A 13,579-nucleotide genomic window follows, 5' to 3' on the forward strand; every position below is an offset into this window, starting at 1 on the left:
CCTGTGGGAGGACAGGACAGATCAATTAACCTGGGTGGGGCTCTCCTGTGCCAAGCCTGGCACTCTCGGTTCTCAGTGCCCAGCCAGGCCGGACCAAGGGCTCTCACGTGCCCACTAGCCATTAAAGGGCCGTCAGCTGCAGGGAAGAATCAGCCTTGTACTCAGAAAAACCCTCTCCCCGTGCCGATGTCACCTCCACCGGCCCAGCTATCCCCAATCTGCCAGGCCCAGCCCCAATCTGCCAGGCCCAGCCCCGCACCCAGGTCGACCATGCCCCTTGGCCTGGGGAAACCGGCCACTGGGAATCTGAACTGACTCTGAGGCCCCTCTGGGGGCCAGCAGGGCCCGGTACATCCAACGGATGGACTGATCCTGGAGCATATTTGTGAGTGGAACAAGAGGCTTCTGGACCAGAATGTTCCCACAGATCTTAGCTGTGGGGGGGAGGGGGGCGTGACTGATTCCATTTTAAGGACAAGCGAGTTTTCCAGGAAGGGCACATTCGAGCACAGCGTCAAAGGTTGGGTAGGATTGCCGGGCAGGCAGAGAAAGTAGAGGGATCCTAGGTCGTGAGAAGCACAGGTAAGAGTGGAAAGGTGGTATATCTGTGCTTCTAAGCACAGACGGCTCATCGGGAAGATCAATGGGAGCTGACACGCAGGCCTGGAGGAAATAAGGCTGGGATGCAAGCGGGCCCAGATAAGGACAGACAAACATAAAGGCACAGAGACAGTTAGTCAGGAGGGAGCTTGGAGGTGATACAAATCTTTTTCTCGTTGTATTTCTTTTTAATGTTTATTTATTTTTGAGACAGACAGAGACAGGATGCCAGTGGGTTAGGGGCAGAGAGAGAGAGGGAGACCCAGAATCCAAAGCAGGCTCCAGGCCCCGAGCTGTCAGTACAGAGCCCCTCGCGGGGCTCGAACTCACGAGCTGTGAGATCGTGACCTGAGCCGAAGTCGGACGCTCAACCGGCTGAGCCAGCCGGGAGCCCCTCACTGTATTTTTATTTTTAGCTTTGTATGTGTATGTGTATGAAGTAGAGGAAGAGGATGTGACAGCAAATCTCTTTTTGACCTACGTACGCTGTTCCTCTCCTCTTAAGATACTGCCTGCTTTACCTCGTGTGGTGGCCGGTCTTCTGTCTTCTTCGGAGCCTTCCCTCCTATCTCAAGTCCTCATCCACCCCTCCAGATGGCCCCTGGCATAGTCCACTGGCCCTGCTGGGCCTCCTCCAGGCACTGGTATGTATCAGAGAACATTAGAGCCTTCTATCCTGCTTCCTCGGTAGGCAGGTGTTCGTTTAAACTTGAAAAGTTCTAAAGGCACCAAAAAGTTAAAATTTCTCTCATGGAGTTTTGTTTTTTTTTTAAATTACATAACGAAATGAAAGTTTCCTCATTTCGTCTGTTAACATTTATCAGTCAAGATATTTTCCTCAGTTAAATCAAATATATCTCCTTCTACATATATATGTACGTGTGTGTGTATATATATATATACATATACTCACACACGTATTTATAGAAGAGAAATTATGCTTTACATATTGATCTGTTTTGTATTTAAAAATATATTGTGAAAAAGTTTCCAACTTCATACCTCATACGCGGTCTCGTCCGCAGACTAGATATACCACAAGTTTTCAACTATTTTTCGTGTTCATAGACATTTAGGATGATGCAACCTTTTTGCCTTTACAAGTGATGCCTCTGCAAACATCCTTGCACGTGAACCCTTCTGTACTCTTGCCATTATGTCCATAGGATGGACTCCTAGAGGTCAGGTTGCTAAGTCAGAGCCCGCACATTTTACATCTTACTAGGGATTACCTCATTCCTCTTAAAAAAAAGGTTGTACTAAGTTGACACTCCAACAAACCGCGGAATGGAGTGCCTCTTCCGCACTCGCTCTCCTGCCCTGGAACTGCCTCGTCGCTTGGTGGGTGAAGAGATACCACAGGGAGAACTGGCAGCTGTCTAATAATACACGCATAGGTATCGGCAATGCTGGCGCCGAGATTTCGGCTCTGACGTCACCATGCAAGGAAATGCGTGTGAAATATTAAGGAACAGTGCCCGGCACAGTGTAGGTGCTCACCAAATGCCAGTTGTTGCTATCATTGAAGCATACTGCCACGATGGCGGTTTATCAGAAGCTTTAACAGCAGGTTCGGTGTGGAAGAGAACCGGAGAGGAGAGAGAACAGAGGCAAGCAGGCTCCAGGTGGCTCTGCCCAGACGGGGTGAAATGCCCCTTCCTTCTGTGTCCCCAGCACTGTGCCTACCTCTTCACACGAAATGTGATTAGCTGATTCATTGTCCACCATAACACTGTCCCTGGAGGACAAGAGGTACGTTCTCTGACGTCAGATGGTGACCACCTATGGGCCGGGATGCGGTGGTCACACTTAAATACCTAAAGGGAATTTGAAGGGATAAACTTCTGAGTTTGAGACTCTATTAGTTGCTTAACGCCTGCAAGTTACCAAGAAAGAGGCACTTATTGTTACACCATAAATTACCATGTGATTTTTTTTTTTCCCATGTGAGTCTCCTCTCCTCAATTAGGATGCGGCCCCTTTAAGGAGGAATCATATCTTAAACTTCTTCGATCATCTCTTCCACCGTGACAGCTAGTGGGCTAAGGAGGCACGCATGAGGCACTCAATACATACAAAGTGGGGAAAAGTAACGGAACTGGTTTTGGGCGTGGTTTGAGGAAGCCAGTCCCTTTGCTTTAGAGCCAATGCTTCATGTTGGTTGATTAAATCACCATGTGGCTATTTATCTAAAAGTCCATTTCACCTTTGCATAGAGATAACGGTATTCTCAAGCCTTCCCTCCAAATGGCCCCTCTGCTGCAGACATTCACCAAGGCATGTTCCCCATTCTTAAGCTACAAGTTGTGCATCTGGGATGGGCCAGAGACCAATGTCTGGGGAAATGGGATTATAGAAGGTAACAGCCACTGGGAGGATTTGGCCCCAAAGCTGAGGACTCTTCAATCAATATGTATGACTTTCCGAATTCCTATTTTAATCAGCGAAACGGAAATGAAATTCCAATGTAGCTTTTAGTTTAAAAAAAAAAATTACAAGTGGTATATGATATTCATGCATACCATTTCCTCTGAAATTCTTTTTAAGAATTGAAGAAAATAACCATATAACATACTGGAAAGAACACTAGCCTAGGCATCCAGAGATTTAATTCCATGCCCTAAATTTATCACCTAGTAGCTATGTGATCAAAAGCAGTCACTTCCCCCATCTTACCTCATTTCACTCATATATAGAATGATATGTAAGCTCCCCTTTAGCTCCAGTAATAAAGGAGTCCATAATTCCCTAACTAGTGTTGAAGGCCCATCCATCCATCCATCCATCCATCCATCCTTTCCATAAATACCTACTTGATTCCTACTTGTGCTATGGCCATGCAATTCAAGTCTTCTGCTTTGGGTTGGTAGACTGGTGGCATCATCCCCCTTCCAAGCACCCGGAGTCAATATCTTGTATAAATTCTGACCGTCTTACTCTCTCATCCACTTCGCCTCCAACCAGTCCCAAGTGTTTATTCTTTCTCTGTGTCTCTCTGGACCATCCCATTCTTTCCATGCCCGCTCCGCTGATCCTCTTCCAGCCTCCCCAGCTCTCACTTGAGCTTCTCCAAGACTTCCTAAGTGATTTCCCAGCCGTCAGACTCTTCCTTCCCAATCCACTCTACATTCTGTGCTTATAGTTATCTCCAATCTTTCATTTTAATCAACATCTTTTGAAAGTTTGTTGAATGTAGACACTGTATCTGAACCCTTAAGGAGCTCACAATCAGGAGAGGAAGGCAGACAAAATCAAAGGTTGAGGACAATATGATGCCTGGCTGCCATGGTGGAGGAGTGCTCAGAGGGTTAGATTTCTTTGCTTCTTCTGGTAAGGGCTTCCTTCCCAGTTGTTCCCTCTTCCATGCATCACACAGCGCTTTTTTTGCTTCTAGCATCCCAGTCATCAAATCCTTTTACCATTCGTTCTCTACTCTCTCTTCTTAACCAGACTGAGCTCCCGATGGCAGGGATCTAATCAACTCAAGCGGTCCTTCTAAGTCACAAACCTTAGGTGGCTCTCTTTTGCCTTCAGAGGGAAGTTTAAACCTTGATGTTGGGTATTTAAAGCCCTTTATGGTCTGGATCTATCTTTCCAATTGACTCTGCTAATCAGCCCATATTGGGTCCCATCCCAATCCCAAACCCCCTTCCTCCTACCCAACCTCTAGAATATTCTCTGTTAGTGACACACGGTAGCTTGACCACACCCAGTACTTTCACATTCACTGCCTTTGGGTAAGCCAGTCCCTCCTCTGAGAATACCCAATACCCTTTCTCTCCCTTGCTTCCCTGCCTCCAGGGATTCGCCTATCCTCTGCTTAAGGCCTAGTTGAAATTCTTCTTTTTCCAAGAACCTGCAGAGAATCAGGCCTACTCATTCAGAATTAATTTTTACCTTTCAAATATTCCTTACAGCAAATGCTCTAACGCATGGGTGGCCCATCTTCTGCAGAGATTTTTGTGAACCTTCCCGGGTACTTCCTACGTTATGAGCTCCTGGGAAGAGGTGCCCACGTCCCATGGGTGTTGGGATCCTTTGTAGCACAGATCACACAGCCTGTACCGTACTGTACTGAGGCTCACTCTGTACTGAGCAGTCGTCACATGCCGGGTATTGCACAGGCTCTATGACATTTCATCCTCACAACAGACCAGGAAACTGGGCTCAGAGAGATGCTGAGTAACCTGCCCAAGGCATCAGCAGGTACGTAATACAATTTAGATTTGGACACAGGCACCTCACAACAACCAGCCTACACTGCCTCTCTACAAGGGGGCACAATAAGTGCCCACGGGTTTTACAGCCATTTAAAGGAGAAGTGGAAGGTATACTTAATGAGCATATCCTGATTCCCTAGGGAGATTTCTGAGAGTTCTCTCTTTTTTTTTTTTTTTTTAATGAGTTGGCATCTGATACTGCCCTTGACGACTGAATAGAAGGTTGACAAAGAAAAAAAAAAGTAAGAGCATTCTAGTAAGAGAATAAGATTTGCGTTAACTCCCTGATAAAAGTGAATAAAGGGTGTTTGAGGGGAAAAGATGTGAGCTACATACGGACTCACTTCCCCCACCAGACTATAGGCAACGGAGGGAAGGAAATGTCCCGGTCGTCGTGTTTGGGGCTATACTTCTACTGCCTTGGCAGAGTCTCATACAGAACACGCGTTGAATACATATTTTGTACCAGTTTAATATTTTGTATCAATTAACCAAATATTTTGTATCAATAAATACTATCCAAGCGTTCTGTGTTCATATCATTTGACACTCACTCTTGGCTAGAATGCCGCAAACCTTAAGGGCCTTTGTGAAGGCTTGAGAAGTCTAAACCCAAGCTTTCAGGCCCTGAAAGTGAAACCTCCAGGCGCTAGAAATTTCACTGACCAACCCAGTTTCACTGACTGACTGAGTAAAAAACAAACATTAAAGTGACAGAACGAGCTCTGAAAAATCAAATATGAAAAAAATGTTTCAGTTCCAAGAAACTTAGGTATTTTCAGTAATGTGCCTCCTGCAGGGAAACCTGACGCCTGGGGTGGCATGTCAGTTTCGTTTCCAGCTTTGACCTTCTGTCTCCTAAGGAGAGAGGAGAAGCCCCTCCACCCAACAGCTGTGCAAGGGGCCTGGGTCTGAAGACACAAAGGGAACTGAGGCAGAGTCTATGAGGTTCTTCCCACATTGTACTATTTTCTATTAGAATAAGCTGTGGGCAGGTCTGTGTCTGTGAGCACATTCAGATCACAACATTTGTTGAATCAGTGAGTCAGAAATTGGCTTAAAGCGGAGCTACTGAGTGGGGAATTTAGCATGATCAAGTAGAAAATGCATTCGACTTGGGGCCGGACGGGCCTGTTTCTTCTCCACCGCATAGTAGCTGGGTGATCCTGGGCCGTCTGGGCCTCAGTTTCCTCTTTCAGTTCTGACATATTTGGCAGATCTTCATTATCGTAGGAGGAAAAAAACATGCAAACACCTGGAGTTGTTTTTTAAAAGGAGACATTTCTCGGGGCGCCTGGGTGGCTCAGTCGGTTAAGCATACGACTTCGGCTCAGGTCATGATCTCACGGTCCGTGAGTTCGATCCCTGCGTGGGGCTCTGTGCTGACAGCTCGGAGCCTGGAGCCCGCTTCGGGTTCTGTGTCTCCGTCTCTCTCTGCCCCTCCCCCATCCGTGCTCTGTCTCTCTCTGTCTCAAAAATAAATAAACATTAAAAAAATTTTTTTAAAAAGGAGACATTTCTGGAAAGTTCTCCATGTACTCGGGAATCTGGGAATTGAGGGTTTTTGCCTTTACTCTAACCCAAGGCTTACCGACCTTGGCACAGTTAGCATTTGGGGCTTAATACTTCTTTGCTATAGAGGCTGTCCTGTGCATTGTAGGATGGTCTGCATTGTCTCTGATTTCTACTCACTGATGCCAATAGCATGCACTTCCCTCTCCCCAGCAGTGGCAACCCCAAAACGTCTACAGACACTGCCAACCGTTCCTTGCAGGCAAAATGATCCTCTGTTGGGAACCGTAGCCCCTGAGTTGCATTCCCAACTCAAACTGATGGAGTCCTTAGAATAATGTAGCTGGGGATGGAGTGGGAGGGTGTGGAGAGCAGACACAGAGCCTCCCTCCACTTCTTAAAAAAAAAAAAATTAGTGTTTATTTATTATTTTGAGAGAGAGAAAGAGAGAGAAACAGAGTGCAGGCTCCAGGCTCTGAGCTGTCAGCACAGAGCCCGACGCGGGGCTCGAACTCACGAGCCCTGAGATCATGACCTGAGCCCAAGGTGGATGCTCAACTGATTGAGCCACCCAGGAGCCCCTTCGCTCCTAAGAACCTAGGGATGGGGTGTCCCTGGGACCTAAGGAAAGTCAAAAGCGCGTGTAGTCTGGAAGCAGGAACTTGGCATCTGTGTTTCTGCGTTATCACTGACTGCCTGTGTGACTTCCAACAAACTGCTTAACTTCTCTGGGCCTCAGTGTCCTAATGGGTTCCAAGGAAATGATACCTCTCCTCTATGAATCTTCCACTAACCTCCCCACTTCTCCACATCACGGAAAAGGGGGTTCAGAGGACTAAACGTAATGCACGTGAAAGCTCTGTGGGCTAAAAGCACAAGACAAGTATGTATGTCGTTCTAAAGATGTTTTTTTAACTGAGGAAGCACCGAAAAATCACTTTCTTCCTGGATAACTTTTCTGTCCAAAGCAGTAATGGTGACCTTGCAGGCACCACCACAGCGGTAGTGAAAACAAATAATGGAGAGCAATTCTCAAGGAATACTGCCATAGCTTCCAGGCTTGATTTCTACCGGGCCATGAGTTAGCATTTGTCTGGTAAAAATGAAAGACCTTCTCAAAAAAGATAGCATGCTATCAGGCCCAGGTGAGAATGCGCCATCTGGCCGTTCACATACCCAGAAGTAACTGGGCCCATGCTTGTTCTTTCTTCAACCAGGCTACCAACGTGGAAGATGCCCAGGTGACTTGTGTCTTCAGCAACTAAGAACTTCAGGACCAAGAGGGCCCTCTGAGCGGTAGCTGGTTCCTCAGAGCGGGAGCTCCAGTCACAATCAGGCCAAGAGCGGACAGCCCTCCCAATGCGTCTCGCCAAAGCCAAATCACGCCTGGTCCAGGGTTTGACGGTCCTCTCCAGCTGTGGGAAAGCTCACGCCTAGAGCAGCATCCTCCCAAAGCACCCAGAGTGCCAGGTCAACAGGCCGATGGCTGTCCAGGATGCCTAATTGCCTCAGAAATGATCTCGAATTTCGGATCAGAGACCTCTAGGGTCCAAGTTGGAAGGAATGATACAACTCTGCTTGTAAACGCTTTGGTTTACGGACCACTTCTTCATCCTTTGAGGGTGGTGCAGAATAGCAGCTAAGGGCATTCCCTGTTGAGCCCCGAGTGTGTGTTCCTCCTCTGCTCTCCACTAGCTGCATGGCTGGGGGCACCCAGTGGGTGCTGGGCAAATGCTAGCGGTACATTCGACGTGCTACATGACGTGCTGCAATCTCCCGTTGCAGATGTGGAATCTAAGGTTCGGACAAGTGCACCCCCACACAACATTCCCACACCCCTTTGCCCTATTCTTTCTATTAAGTCGCTCCTCCTTGTGTCTCTGCTACCTAAATGACATCGGTCCCTCGAGTCTGCTCAAATGCTAGCTGTTCTATAAATTCTGCCTCCAGAGCGGAGTTCATCTCAGCTTCCTCCGAGCTGCATAGCACTTTGTTCAAAACTCTATCGCACTGTGGAGCTCACTGGGCCACACTAGGCAAGAAAAAGGACCGAGGCGAGGACGTGACACACTGCAGACTGCAGTAAAGACCAGAGAGAGACGGACACAACGAAGGCACGTTTCGCCCCTGCAGCAACGCGTTCCCTCCTTCTCCTGCCCCACAGTCGGACGCACCGCGGGGCCTCTCAAAGCCCTCACCACGCTCTGGTTCCAATCAAAGCTAACTCCACACACACTCTCTCTTCCCAGGCGGACTACCTTAGGGGGAGGAAACAGCTCAGTGTCCCCTCCGCACCCGCCATGGCACATGGCCGAGGGTTGCAAGTGCTGAAGCATGCCTGTTCCACTGACCTGAGAAGAGCTGGCTGATAGTGGTGATGGTGCTGAATGGCGGCAGAGATGACAGCGATAACAGGGAGGTTACCTGAACCGAAACCCAGCCGTCACGAAGGGTGATGTGCTCACGATGTTTCGCTACGACCGAGTGAACAACGAGGGATCCACGAATCAGACCTAGAAACGTAGCCCACTCGCTGGCCAACTGGAAGGCAATGGAAAATGGAAAAGGCATATGGGCGGCGCCTATCTTATCAGCTTGAGCCCATCCATAGATTAATGTGGCGTAGCGGTGGCATGTGGAAATCATTGAAAAACCCTGTTGTTACTGTTCATCGAGGAAGATGTAGAAAAGATCCAAAGGTACAGGGAAGAGAAACAGTCACAGTACTATGAAATTTCATGACAGTTCTCTCGCACCTGTCTGATTTGACACAGCTGAGATCAGGCTGATCCCTGTGTGTCTCACAGTATGTTTTATTTATTCTTTTTGAATAAATAACACACACAGAAAGTACAAAGCTCAAAAGTCACAAAGAGCCGGGAGTGAAAAGGCTCTCTCCTACTCCTGCCTTCTGCCCACCGTTTTCTCCCAGGTCCCTCATAGATCCTTCCCGAGGAGTCCTCTGCCTACCTCTGAACAGTTGTTTTGGGTGGGTTAATAGTCGGTCCTCAATCCTTCGAGGTCCTCAGAAACCAAAAATTGTCTGTAAGTACGAAGTATGTCCCTAATGTAGCGTGTCTGTGCTGCTAAATGATAAAATGTTACCACCTCTATGTCAGTTACACAACCGGAAGCAGATAGTGCCACTCTTCCCAAAGACTATTCTTAGCTGACAAATGTGGTTGGAGGTACTCAACCGAGATACAATCCTTCAACAGGCCCCTGTCCCAAAGATTTCCTGAGATGTTGCCGGGAGCCCATAGTGGCCTAAAAAACGGAGAACTTGAAATCAGGGTCTGTGTGTGTTGGGTTGAACGCCAGGCCCGCGTCCCGAAAGGTAGGCCTCTCCTCCTCCCCAGACCAGACCTGGCAAGGACTTCCCTCACACTTTGTTCTGCCCGAGGGTGCTGGGCTTCGAGGTGTGGGAAGAGTGGGTGGGGGAATTCTAGTTCCAGTGAAGCAGTTGAAAGAAAGTCATTTCCACAAAATCTAGCTCAAAATAGAGGAAGCCGTTCTATACTTACCCAAACTTTGTCCCCTGCAAGCTCACCTCCCCACCCCACACGCAGGGGAGTGGGGCAGTGGCTCCCCGGATTTTCCTTGAGATCTGGTGCTGTGTGCTGCCCCATGGGCTTACGTTGTCACAAATCCTCCCACTCTGAGCAAGCACGCCCACCACCTCATTGTGGATCTTCTTCCCCGTAGGCAGTTTCCAGAGTTTTTCAGGAATCGGGCTACAGTTTGGAAGTTTATTTACCAGTGAAGTGAATTTCTCTCTGCTCTCCTTCCTCTCCTCCCAGAACCCATGTGAGAAAGTTACAGAAGGCATCTCCGATTCACAACACGCCCCCCGCCAACCCCCCACTGAATAACACGTCGTCTGGCAACAGGAGGCGTTTGATTACATTTGGATGGAACGCCTGCATCAACTCCAGTTGTCCCCGAATTGGAACTGCTGGGCCTCACGTGCTGCAGCCAACAGTTTGCCTTCACCCACTCCCCTCTCCGAAATGAACCTTCCTCTGGGAAAACAAGAAACCTACGTGCCATCCTGGGTGAGAGACGAACAATGGCTGCGTCCCAGCATCGCATCCCAAGCGTGACAGGCAAGAGCGCACACTGAGGGGTTTCCAACAACGAGCCACGCTTCAAACATCTCTGGAGATGCCCTCTGAACCAGAGGACCCAAATGTTCTCCCCGGAGCCCTGCGGTCTCTGTGTTTAATTCAGTGCGTGGGCCTTAAGTTCTCACTGCGTGAGGTCTAAGGCACCCAACTTGTGTCCCCTTTAGCGAGCCTCCATAACCTCCCTCCCCATGCTCTGACTTTGCTTAATCGCTGCAGCAGGCAGAGTAATGGCTCCCCAAAGACACCATCACCCTAATACCCAGACCCTGTGACTATGCTATATTACATGGCAAGGGGCGGGGGGTGGGGGTGGGGGGGGTGTGGCTAAAGTCGCAGACGGAATACATCTTGCTGATCAGCAGACCTTAAAAAATAGACTCTCCACAGTAGTCTCAAAAATAGACTATCCACAATATGGTGGCCACCATATTATCGCAAAGGTCTCCAAATGGGGAGGAGGGAGGCAGACGTGTCAGACCCAGAAGAGTGACATCAGGAGAAAGACTCGATTTTCCAACTGCCACCTGTGAAGATGCAGTAAGGGGCCATGAACCAAGGAATACAGGCAGAAAAATCTGGAAATGACAAGAAACTGGATTCTTCCCTAGAACTTCCTTGGTGTTAACCCAGGGAGGTCTATTCGGACTTCCGACCTCTAGAACTGTAATATTTGTGTTGTTACGTAGCAACAGGAAACCAAGACAGTCACTGTGGACTTGCCATGTGCCAGGCCTGGTACCAGATGCCAAAGGAACATTCCCACAGCATGTGGTTTGTACCGTGTATCCGTCATCAGAGTCCTGCAGGGAAACTGAAGCCACTGTAAGACTCTAAACACAGAGAATCCAATGCAGATCACTGGCTATGTAGGTGATAGCAGAAGTGAAAAAGTCAGTCCAGCTGTTAGCAATAGCAGAGGTTGCTACTAGGCTGGGCTAGAGGGATATAGAGAAGAAGCCATATTACCAGAGTGCAGAGGTCAAGGTTGCCAGGTGGAAGCTGGATCACCGTGCACCTATCCAGCAGGAGCTGGACGGGACAGAGCCCTGCTTTAGATGCTCCTGAGGCAGAAAGGGAGAGAGAGACATACCTTGCTTTCTCCCTTTCTCCTGCCCTCTGATTTCCTGTCCAGGCCTCCTGTTGGCTGCCTCCAGACAGAAGCTAGCTGGCGAAGGGCCTTGGGATATGCAGAGGTCAGCCATCCTGTAGTACAGAGGGGAGCTGGGGAAGAGCAGTCCGTGAATGAATGGATTTGAAGATGAATAAGCCCAAGACACCTCCTTTCTGCACTGATCATCACGAATCTCGAAGCATAATTATCGTTTAAAATGCAAATTCTTTACCTGGCTCCTGAGACCCTCCATAAGCTGGCCCTTCCCTAACTTCTCTGCTCTCACTCTCTACAGTTCCCCCCTTCACTCACAGCATCCCCACCGCACTGGCCTTTGCTCTGTTCTCCACACGCCAGAAAGTCTCACCTTGGGACCTTGCGCTTGTGGGTTGTAGCCGCTGTTAGAGAACAAGAAATAAATGTGTTTGGGGCTGAGTCATTACATTAACCTGCCTGAGCTGAAACAATTTCCAGTGATAAGAATTCTCAATGCCTGGTCCATAATTGGCCCTCGATAGTTCTCAAGAGTTATTATTAAGTGACTGGATTTTAGACACTTGGTAATTTTGGGTTCAGGGGTGCGGTGTCTTTTTCTTATCCTCACTCCTTCCCCACCAAGTTCCCTGAGGACAAGGACGTCTTATGTTATCTCCATACCTTTGAAGACTTCCATTGGACCTAAACCTTAGTAGATGCTCAAGATGGCTATGTGTTGCTTTGAGTTTCTAGGCAACGTGAGGCAGACATGACCGGCACGGCGCAGTCTAGAAGTTTGACTCCTAGGAGGAGTTCAACATTGCTGTAGCTACCAACGTTCATGTAGCTCTTGAGCATTTACAAAGGGCTCTCCACTTGGTCCTTATACCAGCTCCAAAAAAAAAAAAAAAAAAAAAAATTACACTTATGATTCCCGTTTTCCAGAAGATGAATCACTCTGAGCTCACAGGGGTTCGTTATCTTACTCAAGACCTTGCTTTTTCAAGAGAGGAGGCTGGAATTAATTCACTGTTCCAAAATAGTTACGGAGTCCTGACTCCAGGTGCTAGACCCTGGCTGCATCCTCTGCACTTAGTAGGGGCTCAGGAGATATATATAGGAGCCCAAAGGTCCAAAGAAAGTGGAGTTAGGTCCCGGAAGATAAAAGGGAGGCCCTCAGGTCCAGCCAAGGACCCAGGACCAAGGGAATTGCCTGTGCCCTACAGCTTGCGTTTAGTGGGGGCCACTGCCACTGCTCTGTGCCTTCCTGCAAATTTCTGGGTGGTCGGCCAGACGTGCCTGGAGGCAACGGCACCCCAGCAAGCCCTCAGCAGCTCTCCCACTTGCCCAGGCTAATGGCCTTGGCGTTCTAAGTCTGCCCTTTTCCATACATCCTTTCCTCCTTCCGTGCCAAGATTTCAGTAGACGATTTACAGCGGGTTCCAGGCCATTTAGCTCCGTCGAAAATTTGGGTGAAAGTTTCCTCCCAACCATCCCAGGCCACAGATAACCCATCGGGGTGTGACAGCCAGGGCGAAGGAGGGGGAAGAAGTTTCTGCAGCTGCTGCGTTCATCCACTCCGATCTGGCTGGGCTCTGCAAAATGTGTCAGGAGAGGTTTGCTCGGAAAAATCTAGGACAAGATGCCGAAGAGACAAAACTTGTCCGACCAGAGATGGCAGAGGCCCCTGGAGGGTCGCCTGCGGGTTGGGTTATGTGCCAGCGCGGGTGCAGGAAGGGGCGGGTGGGTGACCAGAAGGAGGAAGGCTAGGTGGCCGGGGCTTGGCTGGGATGCGGCCTTGCCCAGTCTGACGTCGCTCCTCCCGTGCTTGGGCGCCTCTCTCCGTAAATAAATCCAGGCTGCTCTTAGGGTGCAGGATGCCCCACATACCGCACATCTGAGGTGGGGCGAAATACAAATATGCCTTTTCATAATAGCTTTACACCTGGGGCAGCAGAGGACCGGTTTATTACCTTGGTAAACAAAAGTTAGAATTCAAGCAGAGTACAAACTTTGCCCCAGGCCCTTCTGAC

General features: G+C 48.8%; 1 long non-coding RNA gene across 1 annotated transcript; it reads left to right on the plus strand.

Moving 5' to 3' along the window:
* Positions 1-1,156: 1,156 nt before the first annotated feature.
* On the plus strand, positions 1,157-12,074 carry LOC121034138 (uncharacterized). Its single transcript, XR_005792310.1, has 3 exons — positions 1,157-1,244; positions 7,550-9,669; positions 10,133-12,074. It is a non-coding gene; the product is annotated as an uncharacterized LOC121034138 (long non-coding RNA).
* Positions 12,075-13,579: the final 1,505 nt, after the last annotated feature.

Source organism: Herpailurus yagouaroundi, unplaced genomic scaffold (genome assembly GCF_014898765.1).
Source record: "Herpailurus yagouaroundi ecotype Mexico unplaced genomic scaffold, PumYag 159, whole genome shotgun sequence".
Taxonomy (NCBI): Eukaryota; Metazoa; Chordata; class Mammalia; order Carnivora; family Felidae; genus Herpailurus; species Herpailurus yagouaroundi.